At 47.4% G+C, this 14,558-nt stretch overlaps 1 protein-coding gene across 4 annotated transcripts in view; it reads right to left on the bottom strand.

The window, feature by feature from the left end:
- The window catches only part of CPSF2 (cleavage and polyadenylation specific factor 2), a gene marked incomplete at its 3' end in the record, with an annotated part of 109,573 nt that extends 104,065 nt beyond the window's left edge, over window positions 1-5,508 (bottom strand). The window contains 2 exon segments of one of the 4 annotated variants that reach the window (XM_078786838.1): window positions 3,762-3,798; window positions 5,456-5,508. 4 annotated transcript variants of the gene reach the window in all.
- Between the last annotated feature and the right edge of the window lie 9,050 nt (window positions 5,509-14,558).

The raw sequence follows: 14,558 nt of genomic DNA, 5'->3' as shown, positions 1-14,558 counted from the left end.
GCACCCTACAGATCACACTGTACCCTACAGATCACACTGCACCCTACATCTCACACTGTACCCTACAGGTCACACTGCACCCTACAGATTGCACTGTACTCTAAAGATCAAACTGTAACCTACATATCACACCGTACCCTAAAGATCACACTGTAACCTACATATCACACTGTACCCTACATATCACACTGTACCCTACATATCACACTGTACCCTACAGATCGCACTGAACCCTACAGATCACACTGCAACCTACAGATCACACTATACCCTACAGGTCACACTATACCCTACAGGTCACACTGCACCCTACAGATCACACTGCACCCTACAGATCACACTGCACCCTACAGATCACACTGCACCCTACAGATCACACTGTACCCTACATATCACACTGCACCCTACATGTCACACTGCACCCTACAGGTCACACTGCACCCTACATATCACACTGCACCCTACAGATCACACTGTACCCAACAGATCACACTGCACCTACATGTCACACTGCACCCTACATGTCACACTGCACCCTACAGGTCACACTGCACCCTACAGGTCACACTGCACCCTACAGGTCACACTGCACCCTGCAGGTCACACTGTACCTTACAGGTCACACTGCACCCTACAGATTAGGCTGCACCCTACAGGTCACACTGCACCCTACAGATCACACTGTACCCAACAGATCACACTGCACCCTACAGGTCACACTGCACCCTACAGGTCACACTGCACCCTACAGATTAGGCTGCACCCTACAGGTCACACTGCACCCTACAGATCACACTGCACCCTACATGTCACACTGCACCCTACAGGTCACACTGCACCCTACAGTTCACACTGTACCCTACATATCACACTGCACCCTACATGTCACACTGCACCCTACAGGTCACACTGCACCCTACATATCACACTGCACCCTACAGATCACACTGTACCCAACAGATCACACTGCACCTACATGTCACACTGCACCCTACATGTCACACTGCACCCTACAGGTCACACTGCACCCTACAGGTCACACTGCACCCTACAGGTCACACTGCACCCTGCAGGTCACACTGTACCTTACAGGTCACACTGCACCCTACAGATTAGGCTGCACCCTACAGGTCACACTGCACCCTACAGATCACACTGTACCCAACAGATCACACTGCACCCTACAGGTCACACTGCACCCTACAGGTCACACTGCACCCTACAGATTAGGCTGCACCCTACAGGTCACACTGCACCCTACAGATCACACTGCACCCTACATGTCACACTGCACCCTACAGGTCACACTGCACCCTACAGTTCACACTGTACCCTACAGGTCACACTGTAGCTTACAGGTCACATTGTACCCCACAGGTTAGGCTGTACCCTAAAGAGCACACAGTACCACAAATATCACACTGTACACAAAAGATAGCACTGTACACTCGAGGAAACTGTACACTACAGACCACACTGTACCCTACAGATCACACTGTACCCTACATATCACAATGTACCCGACATATCACACTGTACCCTACAGATTGCACTGTACTCTAAAGATCACACTGCAACCTACATATCACACCGTACCCTAAAGATCACACTGTAACCTACATATCACACTGTACCCTACAGATCACACTGTACCATACAGATCGCACTGAACCCTACAGATCACACTGTACCCAACAGATCACACTGTACACTAAATTTTAACACTGTACCCTACAGATCACACTGCACCCTACAGATCACACTGCACCCTACAGATCACACTGCACCCTACAGATCACACTGCACCCTACAGATCACACTGCACCCTACATATCACACTGCACCCTACATATCACACTGCACCATACATATCACACTGCACCCTACAGGTCACACTGCACCCTACAGGTCACACTGCACCCTACAGGTCACACTGAACCCTACAGATCACACTGAACCCTACAGATCACACTGCACCCTACAGATGACACTGCACCCTACAGATCACACTGCACCCTACAGATCACACTGCACCCTACATATCACACTGCACCCTACAGATCACACTGCACCCTACAGATCACACTGCACCCTACAGACCACACTGCACCCTACAGGTCACACTGCACCCTACAGATCACACTGCACCCTACAGATCACACTGCACCCTACATGTCACACTGCACCCTACATGTCACACTGCACCCTACAGATCACACTGTACCCAACATATCACACTGCACCCTACATATCACACTGCACCCTACATATCACACTGCACCCTACATATCACACTGCACCATACATATCACACTGCACCCTACAGGTCACACTGCACCCTACAGGTCACACTGCACCCTACAGGTCACACTGAACCCTACAGATCACACTGAACCCTACAGATCACACTGCACCCTACAGATGACACTGCACCCTACAGATCACACTGCACCCTACAGATCACACTGCACCCTACATATCACACTGCACCCTACAGATCACACTGCACCCTACAGATCACACTGCACCCTACAGACCACACTGCACCCTACAGGTCACACTGCACCCTACAGATCACACTGCACCCTACAGATCACACTGCACCCTACATGTCACACTGCACCCTACATGTCACACTGCACCCTACAGGTCACAATGCACCCTACAGGTCACACTGCACCCTACAGGTCACACTGCACCCTACAGGTCACACTGCGCCCTCCATATCACACTGCACCCTACAGATCGCACTGCACCCTACAGATCACACTGCACCCTACAGATCACACTGCACCCTACAGGTCACACTGCACCCTACAGGTCACACTGCACCCTACAGATCACACTGCACCCTACAGGTCACACTGCACCCTACAGGTCACACTGCACCCTACAGGTCACACTGCACCCTACAGGTCACACTGTACCCTACAGGTCACACTGTACCCTACACATCGCACTGAACCCTACAGGTCACACTGTACCCTACAGGTCACACTGTACCCTACACATCGCACTGAACCCTACAGATCACACTGTACCCAAAATTTCACACTGTACCCTAAAGATCACACTGTACCCTAAATTTCACACTGTACCCTAAAGCTCACATGCCTCAATTTGTAAGGTTGTTTACTCCAGACATTTTCCATCCAGGGGAGAATGGGACGAGGGTTACTTGTGGTCACTCCATCGATACCCCAAGGATCTGCTTTGTGCTAGCGGCGCATAGTCCCAATACCACTACACAGAACCCCAACAATGCACAAGCACGGAACCTTACAGGTGTACACAGCACAATGGTTTCGACACGAATCTGAAATACTTCTCTCTAGTAAATATGACCATTACACATCTTCTTTTCGGAAGATTCAATATTTCTTCTGCTCTCGGAACTCTCACAAGTCCAGCAGCCATATTCTCCATAACCTACCGACCCCTAACCCTCACAAAACAATGTCTCATGTAGTAACTACGTGAAATGCTTCATCAAACATCAGCAATCGCTGCTCCATCAGCATCACTCGTGGCCGTTCGTTTGGCGAGTTCTGTTACATTCATGAATCATTCTGCTTAATATTCCCGATTCATTGAAAATGTCTCGTTTCTCCGTCTATGGCGCTGTTTCGTTCCTCTCACTAAAGGAACCTTTACCTTCCAGGAGCAGAACAGGATAAAACGAGCAGCCGACTACACCTACAAACAGCTCTCAATCATGCCGCTCGTTTCTCAAAGCACAAAATTCCGCTTCCGGTTATCACCTTGGGGCTTGGTGTTCTTCTCTTGTGTTCAAGGAATCTTTGAGAATTGAGAGATTATCCAGAGATAATATTTTAATAAGTTAATAAATAAACTTACAACAACCAGCGGAATAAAAACAAACCCTAAAAATAATATTAGGACTGTGACTAACTACACCGTCAGGAATATCGGAAGAGGCGCATTAACATAATATGTCGTTAAAAAACAATCGGATATTTTTTGATAAATTAAGCTCTTATTACTCATTATTTTAATGAAGGAAATTATTGCTATAAGTTTTAGGTAATTTAACGAAGGGTCGTGCACAAAATACGTGACGCTATTGGGGGAAGGGGGTTGTCGAGGTTTCCGTGTCATCACAAAGCGTCACGGGTTGACACGGTCACGTGGTTGCATCAACCAATAGCGTCACGGGTTGACACGGTCACGTGGTTCCATCAACCAATAGCGTCCAATAATGGAATTCCCATTCGACCCTGAAAGATCGAAAAGCATTCTGGGAGAATATTTGAGTATTGACTGTATTGTATTGTTATCCTGCTGTTATTCGCCATATTAATTTGCAAAAATTCCTTTCATTCGAATATATGTGCATTTTGTACCACATATCCTCAGTGTGCACTGAATAAATGATTTCGGATATGTTTTTGTAATTGTGAGGGAGGCTGTTCTGGAGGGGATATTTTGTTGGAGTCACGTTTTGTTTTGTTTTAGGAGGGGATGAGGGTATTCTAAGGTTCAGTGTTACCAGGGGAGGGCATAGGGAGTGGCGAGGGGTGTAAAGAAACGAGGTACGTATTTTGTGTACGATTCATTATATAAAATGCTTTGTTTTAACACATCTACATAATGGCTGCGTTTTGTTGGCAAGCGGCTTGCTTCATTCACTCAAGCAAGCACTCCAACGGAACGGAGCGCTAGGCACCGCTTAAGAACATGGCGGTCTCCGTGGAATTGGTGCGGTCGTGGTCCGTACTCAAGCATGTCCGCGCCGTTGTTTTCATGTTTACTCGATCCTAATGTGACAAGTTCTCCAAACGAATTGAAAAGTGTTATCATCGGCTACTGAGTTCGAGGAAAAAGAAAGAAAGATAAATAAATAAATGGGGAGTCAGAAGGAGGAGCTCCAGCTGTTGTGTCCTGTTCGTATTATTTACGATGTACATGCTATTCCGATTTTGGACGCATGAGGGCGTTTCACAATGCTATACGGTACTAGTACCGACTGCAAAGCCGCAATGAGCCGGCGAAGCCAAAACCTCTTGCCACTATTTTACCCATCACCATGGCATCAGTAGGTTAGGTAGTTGGTAGTTGGTAGTAGGTAGGTTGGTAGTAGGTAGGTAGGTAGTTGGTAGTAGGTAGGTGTAGTAGGTACCGTACCTGGTAAGACTTGGTAAAAGAGAACAGCAGACAGTCCTCCCCAATACCTGCATACCTCTTGCCACTATTTTACCCATCACCATGGCATCAGTAGGTTAGGTAGTTGGTAGTAGGTAGGTAGGTAGTTGGTAGTAGGTAGGTGTAGTAGGTACCGTACATGGTAAGACTTGGTAAAAGAGAAGAGCAGACAGTCCTCCCCAATACCTGCATACCTCTTGCCACTATTTTACCCATCACCATGGCATCAGTAGGTTAGGTAGTTGGTAGTAGGTAGGTGGTTGGTAGTAGGTAGGTGTAGTAGGTACCGTACCTGGTAAGACTTGGTCAAAGAGAAGAGCAGACAGTCCTCTCCAATGGCAATACCTGCATACAATACAATAAATGTCACAAGAAGCTTAAGGAAGTAACTATACGATGTGCTAGCTTAAGGCCTATATTTAACTGGGCTTAACATACGTTTTCACAGTAAGTGTGTAGTCTTCTAACTTCAGTCACTGTCAGGCGCCAGGGCTGGTTCTCTGACTCTCCGGGCACGGCAGCTTCGTCCACCAGAAGACGTTAGCTTGCAGTGATTAATTCGGTGAATTCCATCTCAACTTCGGATATTTCCGGCCGTGAAAAACTATCCGTATTTCTAAACTAAATATGTAAACCGCTTATACCATATTTCTGGCCGTGAAAAACTATCCCGTACGGCCGCGAGATTTCTAAAAAATAATTATTCGTCAATTTTAGAATATTTGACGCCGTTTTCACCGTCCGAAACGCGTAATAATAATTGGTTCTGGTGTTTGATGACGATTTTCGTTGAAGATAACGAGGTTGGTCTTAACGTATTTTAATTACTAATTAGAGGTTTCATGAGATTGTGAATCAAAGAACGACGGGTGAAACAAACTCCTATTGAACTTTTTCGCAATTGTTTTATGCAAACTTCCGCATCCGGTCGATGGCTGTCTCCAGCACTCCATCCAGTGAGTGATTTCATTTTAGAAATATTTTTGCAAATGCTCGACTCTCATTGGGTCCGGTGTTTGGTGACGCGTTTTGTTGAAGATGACCAGGCCCGTGCGGGGCGATGTTGGTCTTAAATTATTTTATTAATACATCGGAGGTGCATAAGTTTGTGAATCAAACGACGACGGGTGAAAGAAACTCCTAATGAACGTTTTAAATTTGTTATGCATACTTCCGCCTCCGCAAGATGGCTGCACCCACTGCGCTTCGGATTCTCGAGCCAAGGCATAATCAGGTTTTCAACATAATACGTACTCGTTTATTGACAACACCGGCTTCGCCGGCTATTAGGTGAAGAAGAAGAAGAAGCAGAGGAGGAGTCCGATTTTGGCGGAGATCTACCATATAAAACACAATGTGTGTGTGCATCTGTCCCCCTTCATCAGGGTAGGTTTTAAACTTGCAGGGGTTCTTAACCTTTTTCCCTGCCAAGACCCCCAACGGATTGCCCACGATGTCCCCATACCCCCTTCGCCAGACTGTTGACTGACCAAGGTGCGCATAGCTAGGGGGGGCTGGGGGCATGTCGCCCTATAATTTTTTGGATTTCTATGTGCTCTGTGGTGCATTCTGAGGGGTGTTTTTACTTTAATTGCCTATTTTTTTGGGATGAAAATTGGTAACTTATTACCCAGAAAATGGGCCAAGTTCGGGGATCCGTGCCCGATTACCAGTCCCATTAGGTTCCAGTGTGACTTCAAAATATCTCAATAGGTTAGTTTTACATATGGATAATTAGGAACAGAACAGGAAAGAAAATCATTAGGATTTTATCCCTATACATTTCTTTGCTTGTTAACAAATAAACAAAACAAACTAAACTAAACTAAAACATGCAAGTTTTATGCAAGCCGTTTTACTGATGTAGTGAGATTGTTGCTGCTGTTTTCGTGCAATCAGAATGTGGAATCGGGGCACAGTTCGTGACAACACCACTCGCATATCATCGGACACATCAAGTCCATTTCTCCACTTTGATTTCAGGTTCAATGGCAGCAGATGAAGTTGATATTTCAATTGAATTTATTACAATTTATTATTATTATTTATTACGAGTCCCATACCCCCAGATTTTGGTCCCCATACGCCCAAGGGGTATGGATACCCCAGGTTAAGAACCCCAGTTTTAGACGCTTTGAGTAGTACTTCAGGATGGATTTGAGTTGGGGGTTAAGGGGCAATCTTTGAACACGACAGTGTGTCCACCAGTTAAAAGACTCTGAGGACACAAAAGACCCCCCAAGGAACCTGTAGACTCCAACGACTCTGAAGACCCAAAATACCCCGACGACCCAAAATACCCCAAAGACCCAAAGTACCCCAAAGACCCAAACTACCCTGAAGACCCAATGGACCCCAGATACCAAAAAGACCCTGAAGACCCAAAAGACCATGAGGATCCAAAAGACCCAAACAACCCTAAGGACCCAAATGACAAAAAGGACCCAAAGACTCAAAAGACCCCCAAGTACTCTGAAGATCCAAAATACCCCAAAGACCCAAAAGACCCAATTAACCCCAAATGCCCAAAATACCCCAAAGACCCAAAAATACGCCAAAGACGCAAAAGACTGAAAAGACCCTGAGGACCTAATGGACCCCAAAGACCCAAAATGTTAATAAGACCCAGAAGACCCCGAATACCCAAAATACCCGAGGACCCCAAAATACCCTGTAGACTGTTAAAGACACAAAAGATAATGAAGACCCCGAAGACCCAAAATACCTGAGGACCCCAAAATAACCTGTAGACTGTTAAAGACACAAAAGATAATGAAGACCTAGACCCCAAGGATGTTGAAGACGAAAAATACCCCAAAGACCCAAAATACTGAAAAGACCCTTGTAGTGAAACGAAGGAACTCTAAGTCATAACTTACAACCCAGGTGTAGTAACATCTCTTTCCCACTGAAGTGCTCTTATAAATATCCATCCGCTGAAAGCGAGGGGTAGACCTGTGACCATTACGTGCTTACTTAGGATGGTGAGGAAATCATATTTGCATGGGGCTTGCTTAATTGTACCCGATATTATATATACTCCTGATGCCTATTAGTGCACATGAATGAATGGCTGTTATGTATTCTTCCTTAGATGCTGTTCGAGATTGATTCAGATTAAACTCGGATCGAGTAAGCAGTTGTGAGACTGATTTTACAACACTTAGTCTGAATCATCTCCTGTCACCGTTCGAGATGAACAAGCTTCTGCGACTACCTACTTTCAGTGGGGATCCTCAAGATCCTCAATCTCCTCTTCCTGTTCAGGCTGCAGTTCCCCAAGGCAGTGTTCTGGGCCCTGTGCTTTTTCTGGTCTTCATCAATGATCTCTCTGACTCTCTTGAAAATCCTCTCTATCTCTTTGCTGATGACTCTACTCTCTGTCGCTCCATTCTTCATCCCTCAGATCGGCAGTCTGCAGCCTCCTCACTCTCTGCAGACCTGGACAAAATCACAGACTGGGCAAACAAGTGGAACATGTCTTTCAATCCTGACAAATCTCACACTCTTACGATGTCTCTCCGAAAAGATCGACTGGACAACCCTCCCATCCACTTTCTGAATAATCCTCTCCAAGAAGTTCTGTCACTCAAGCGTTTGGGTCTCACTATCTGCCATGATCTTTCTTGGGAAAACCACATTTCAAATCTGGCCTCCAAAGCCTGTCGCCGACTGGGCATCCTCCGTCGTGCGAAGTCCTTCCTTGGCACACCCGAGCTCCTCACCACATACAAGGCTTTCATCCGCAGCTCAATGGAATACTGCTCTCCCCTCTGGGCTGGTGCTCCTGCCTCACACCTAGCTCGTCTTCACGCTGTTGAAACCAAAGCGTTCAGAATCATTGGAATCTCCCGCGATGAAGCTAACTCCAAGGGCCTCTCACTCACTCACCGCAGGCAGGTTGGTGGTCTTTCCGTCTTCTACCGACTCCTCTCTGGCCTTGCCCCCCCAGCTCTCTCTGGGCTCTGTCCCGCAAATATTCCTACAGGTTGCACAAGATCTGCCTGCAACCCTCTTATGGTTAAACTGCCAAAATCAAGACTCTCCGCTCACCTTCACTCCTCCATTCCTCTTTTCTCCCGCCTCTGGAACAAACTCCCTCACTCTCTTCAATCCCACTCCACCCTCCAGGTCTTTAAAACAGCTGTTCACCACCATCTCTTATCTTCCCCCATCCAAAAACCTTGATCTTTTCTACCCCCACTAATTTTACCCCAATTCCACTTTTTTGAAATACCAACTTCTGTCCTGGAAGTCCTTGGTATCCTTGTGTTTTATACTTCTCCCACCCCACCACCCCCTTCCCACGCCTCCCCCCCTGCCCCCTCCCCCCTCCCCCTTCCCCTCTCTCATCCATCCCCCTCCCATCCCTCACCCTCCCCCTCCCCATCCCCCCTCTTCTCCCCTCTCCCCCTCCCCCTCTCCCTCTTCTCCACCTCTCCCCCTCCCTCCCCTCCCCTCCCCGCCCGGCAATGCCAGGTACTTCTGCTAGTTTATTATATTTTCCGGTTCACGATCAATGATCCATGTGTATATTATATATGTTGCTCTGCTTGGCTCCGCCCCTCCCGAAAGAGCGCGCTGTGTCGCGCTTTTGACGTTCGCGAGACGAGGCTGAGGGCGCGCGGTGCGGCTTGAGGAGAACTCTAAAATAAACAAAGTGCCATAACTTTGTCAAAAATGATCGAAACGTCGTGAAGTTCGAACTTGATCTGTAACTTATCATGAGGAAACCATGTACCAAGTTTGAAATCATTAGCATTCAGAGATTATTTTTAAAAGTCCGGAAAACTGTTCTTTGTGTGACGGACTGACGGACTGACGGACGGAGTGCAAACCTATAGTCCCCTCCGGTACACCGGTAGGGGACTAATAACAGTGGTATGATTTTGTTGTTTCTGGCATCACACTCAACTCAGAAACGTGATGAACGCCATATTCACCCACCAGCATATATATGAACCCCCTTCCTATCCTGCTTCCCCCATCCCCCCCCCCATCCCCTCCCCTCCCCTCACCCACCCTTTCCCGCCCAGCAACGCCGGGTACTTCTGCGAGTACAAGATAAATGAGTCTGTGAGGTATGACATTCATTAAAAAATTCACCTCACATCCAGAACCCCAACCCAACCCCAACCCTAACCCAACCCTAACCCTAACCCAACCCCCACCCTAACCCAACCCCCACCCTAACCCCCACCATAACCCAACCCCCACCCTAACCCAACCCAAACCCTAACCCAACCCCCACCCTAACCCCCACCATAACCCAACCCCCACCCTAACCCAACCCAAACCCTAACCCAACCCCCACCATAACCCAACCCCCACCCTAACCCAACCCCCACCCTAACCTAACCCCCACCCTAACCCAACCCCCACCCTAACCTAACCCCCACCCTAACCTAACCCCCACCCTAACCCAACCCCCACCCTAACCCCCACCCTAACCCCCACCATAACCCAACCCCCACCCTAACCCAACCCCCACCCTAACCCCCACCATAACCCAACCCCCACCCTAACCCAACCCCCACCCTAACCTAACCCCCACCATAACCCAACCTCCACCCTAACCCAACCCCCACCATAACCCAACCCCCACCCTAACCCAACCGCCACCCTAACCCCCACCCCCACGCTAACCCACACATTCAAAATCCCAACCCCAATCCAACCCCAACATAATCTTTTTTTCCTTTTTCTTTTTTAATACGTATTTCAATAAAAAAATTTCCTCTTCTGCCAATTCTGCCTTTCAAGGCTTTCAAGTTTGAAGAAGTAGAAATGGGGAGAAAGAATTTTCCAGCATTTTCTTCCTCGAACTTTCTTGATATTGCTAAAATAAATGTAAAATCTATATTATAATAGCCGTAGATGATTCTGTCTGTCTGTCTGTCTGTCTATCTGTTGGGTGTCTGTCCGGGGTGTGGCTTACTCGGTTTGCAGAGTAGCTCCACCCATAGCTCCACCCATTCTGGGAGTGGCTATAAACAAATATCCACCATTTTATTAACTCGCATAGCTTTGAGTCCTGTTTTGTAGGCCCGTGGTGTCTTGCTCTCCCCCAGTTTTATTTCAAATCAAATTCGATAAATCATTTCATTTTTCACAGTCGCTAACATAGTTTTAGACTCGGTTGAAAAAAAACGGGAAGAAAATCCGATGAAAGTTGCCGTTTATAGAACGAAATGAATTCTCAAAGGCCTGTAACTTCAAGGCCATTGAGTCTCTCTCACGCCTTTATCTCCAATCTAACTCACCATATGATTTCATTTTTATCGATGGTTTTACTTTTAGACTCGGTGTCAGCAATAATTGAGAACAATCCACACACGCGGGAAAATGCAGAGATATATTTTTTAAAATCGCGTCATGGTGTATCATACACCGCCCAACATGACACCGCCGGCAATGTGTCGATATATATTAAAAATTCGCTTTTGCTTTTCCGTTATGATATATTACTATTTCGTTTGATGATAGTCGTCACAAAAACGTCAACAATGATGCCGACATATATTTCTTCGTTTTTATTTCATTCAACATATTAGCCGGAAGTAAAATATGTTTCAGGAAATTACCGAGAGATATTTCTTCGTTTTTTTTATTAGTTATGTGCGCATACACTTTAAATAGGTTTATTTGAAATCTTTAATTTTCCACAAACATTCCACACACGCGGGAAAATGCAGAGATATATTTTTTAAAATCGCGTCATGGTGTATCATACACCGCCCAACATGACACCGACGGCAATGTGTCGATATCTATTTTAAATTCGATATATCATTTCATTTTTCACAGTCGCTAACATAGTTTTAGACTCGGTTGAAAAAAAACGAGAAGAAAATCCGATGAAAGTTGCCGTTTATAGAACGAAATGAATTCTCAAATGCCTGTAACTTCAAGGCCATTGAGTCTCTCTCACGCCTTTATCTCAATCTAACTCACCATATGATTTCATTTTTATCGATGGTTTTAGAGTCGGTGTCAGCAATAATTGAGAACATTCCACACACGCGGGAAAATGCAGATATATTTTTTAAAATCGCGTCATGGTGTATCATACACCGCCCAACATGACACCGACGGCAACGTGTCGATATATATTAAAAATTCGCTTTTGCTTTTCCGTTAAGATATATTACTTTTTCGTTTGATGACAGTCGTCACAAAAACGTCAACAATGATGCCGACATATATTTCTTCGTTTTTATTTAATTCAACATTATTAGCCGGAAGTAAAATATGTTTCAGGAAATTACCGAGAGATATTTCTTCGTTTTTTAAAATTAGTTATGTGCGAATACACTTTTAAAAGGTTTATTTGAAATCTTTAATTTTCCACAATATAATTTACTTGCCATTTATCATTTGATGATTACGAGACAAATTCCTTTTGAGGATCGTGACAATTCATGCGCTGCGTGGAAACTTCTATTTCCAAAATGAATGAGACGATCGATGAACAACGCAGACTTGAACAGGATGCAGCAAGAAAACGAATGAGACGGGCGAACGAGTCCATCAACGAACGTCAATGCAAACTTGCGGGGTCACCCGTGGGAATCCCACGGGCATGGATGTGTGTGACATTTCGACATATTGAGTTAGGATGCTGCACATTCATTTTTACAAAATGGTTACTGGCAAGTCATCAGATCCAGAAATGGTGTAAAAACCACCGTTTAGAGGCCATTTTTCCCCCGCAAAGCGGGGGTTGGCCTTTTCGGGGACCGTGGTAGTTGTTGTTTTTTTTGTCCCCTTTTTGAAGCAATGTTTTTACGGCCGGATGCCCTTCCTGACGCCAACCCTTTTTGCCGCCTTCAACGACAAACAGGGAATTACCAGTGAACTGGTACTCAATTAGCCGACCTCGGAAAGGATGACAGCTGAGTCAACCCCCCTGGCATTAATTCGGCGATCGACCGAGATTCGAACCCAGGATCCTAAGCCGGCACCCTAGCCGCTAGCCCAACACCAGAAATGGTGTCATGAACACAATTTATTTACGCACAAGCACAAAAGCAAGACGGGCCGATTTCCGATTCCGACGGGCCGACGGGCGAGACGGGCGATTTCCGATTCCGACGGGCCGATTTGGAGCAAGAAAAAGAACGAGACGGGAGAAAAAGGAGAGAAACGAGACGGGTGAAAGCCGATTGGAGAGGCGAGTGAGGCGCGATTGGAGAGGAGTGTGAGGCGCGATTGGAGAGGGAGTGTGAGGCACGATTGGAGAGGAGGTGTGAGGCGTGATTGGAGAGGAGTGTGAGGCACGATTGGAGAGGAGTGATTGGAGTGGAGTGTGAGGCACGATTGGAGAGGAGTGTGAGGCACGATTGGAGAGGAGTGTGAGGCGCGATTGGAGAGGAGTGTGAGGCGCGATTGAAGAGGAGTGTGAGGCGCGATTGGAGAGGCGTGTGAAGGATTGGAGAGGAGAGGAGTGTGAGGATTGGAGAGGTGAGGGATTGGAAAGGAGAGGGATGTGAGGGTTTGGAGAGGAGAGGAGTGCTAGGTGGAGAGAGGAGAGTGTCAGGTGGAGACAGGAGAGTGTCAGGTGGAGACAGGAGAGTGTCAGGTGGAGAGGACAGTGAGGGGTCACATATTATGTGAAATAAATAAATTGTGTTCATCACACCATTTCTGGATCTGATGACTTGCCAGTAACCATTTTGTAAAAATGAATGTGCAGCATATAACTCAATATGTCGAAATGTCACACACATCCATGCCCGTGGGATTCCCACGGGTGACCCCGCTAGGTATATATATACTAGCAGAAGCAATGCCGGGCGAGGGAGGGGAGGTGAGGGGAGGGGAGGGGAGGGGAACGGGGGGACGGTCAGAAGAGTGGGAGGGGGAGAGGAGAGAAGAGTGGGAGGGGGAGAGGAGAGAGATGGGGGAGAGAGTGGGGAGGGGGAGATGGGGAGAAGAGGGAGGGGGAGGGGGAGAAGAGTGGGAGGGGGAGGGGGAGAAGAGTGGGAGGGGAGGAGAAGAGTGGGAGGGGGGAGAAGAGTGGGAGGGGGGAGGGGGAGAAGAGTGGGGAGGGGGGAGAAGAGTGGGAGGGGAGAAGAGGTGGGAGGGGAGGGGGAGAAGAGTGGTGCGGGGAGGGGGGAGAGAGTGGGAGGGGGAGGGGAGAAGAGTGGGAGGGGGAGGGGGAGAAGAGTGGGAGGGGGAGGGGGAGAAGAGGTGGGAGGGGGGAGAGAGTGGCGAGGGGGGAGAAGAGTGGGAGGGGGAGGGGGAGAACGAGTGGGAGGGGGAGGGGAGAAGAGTGGGAGGGGGGCCTCGGCGGCGGAGAAGAGTGGGAGGGGGAGGGGGGAGAGAGAGGAGGGGGTGGGGGGAGGGGGGAGGGGGAAGGGGGAGAAGAGTGGGAGGGGGTGGGGGAGGTAAGA

This window comes from Myxine glutinosa, chromosome 11, assembly GCF_964187855.1.
Source record: "Myxine glutinosa chromosome 11, kmMyxGlut1.1, whole genome shotgun sequence".
Lineage (NCBI taxonomy): Eukaryota > Metazoa > Chordata > Myxini > Myxiniformes > Myxinidae > Myxine > Myxine glutinosa.
The sequence above is the reverse complement of the archived record's forward strand: the minus strand, read 5'-3'. Positions and strand labels throughout refer to the sequence as shown.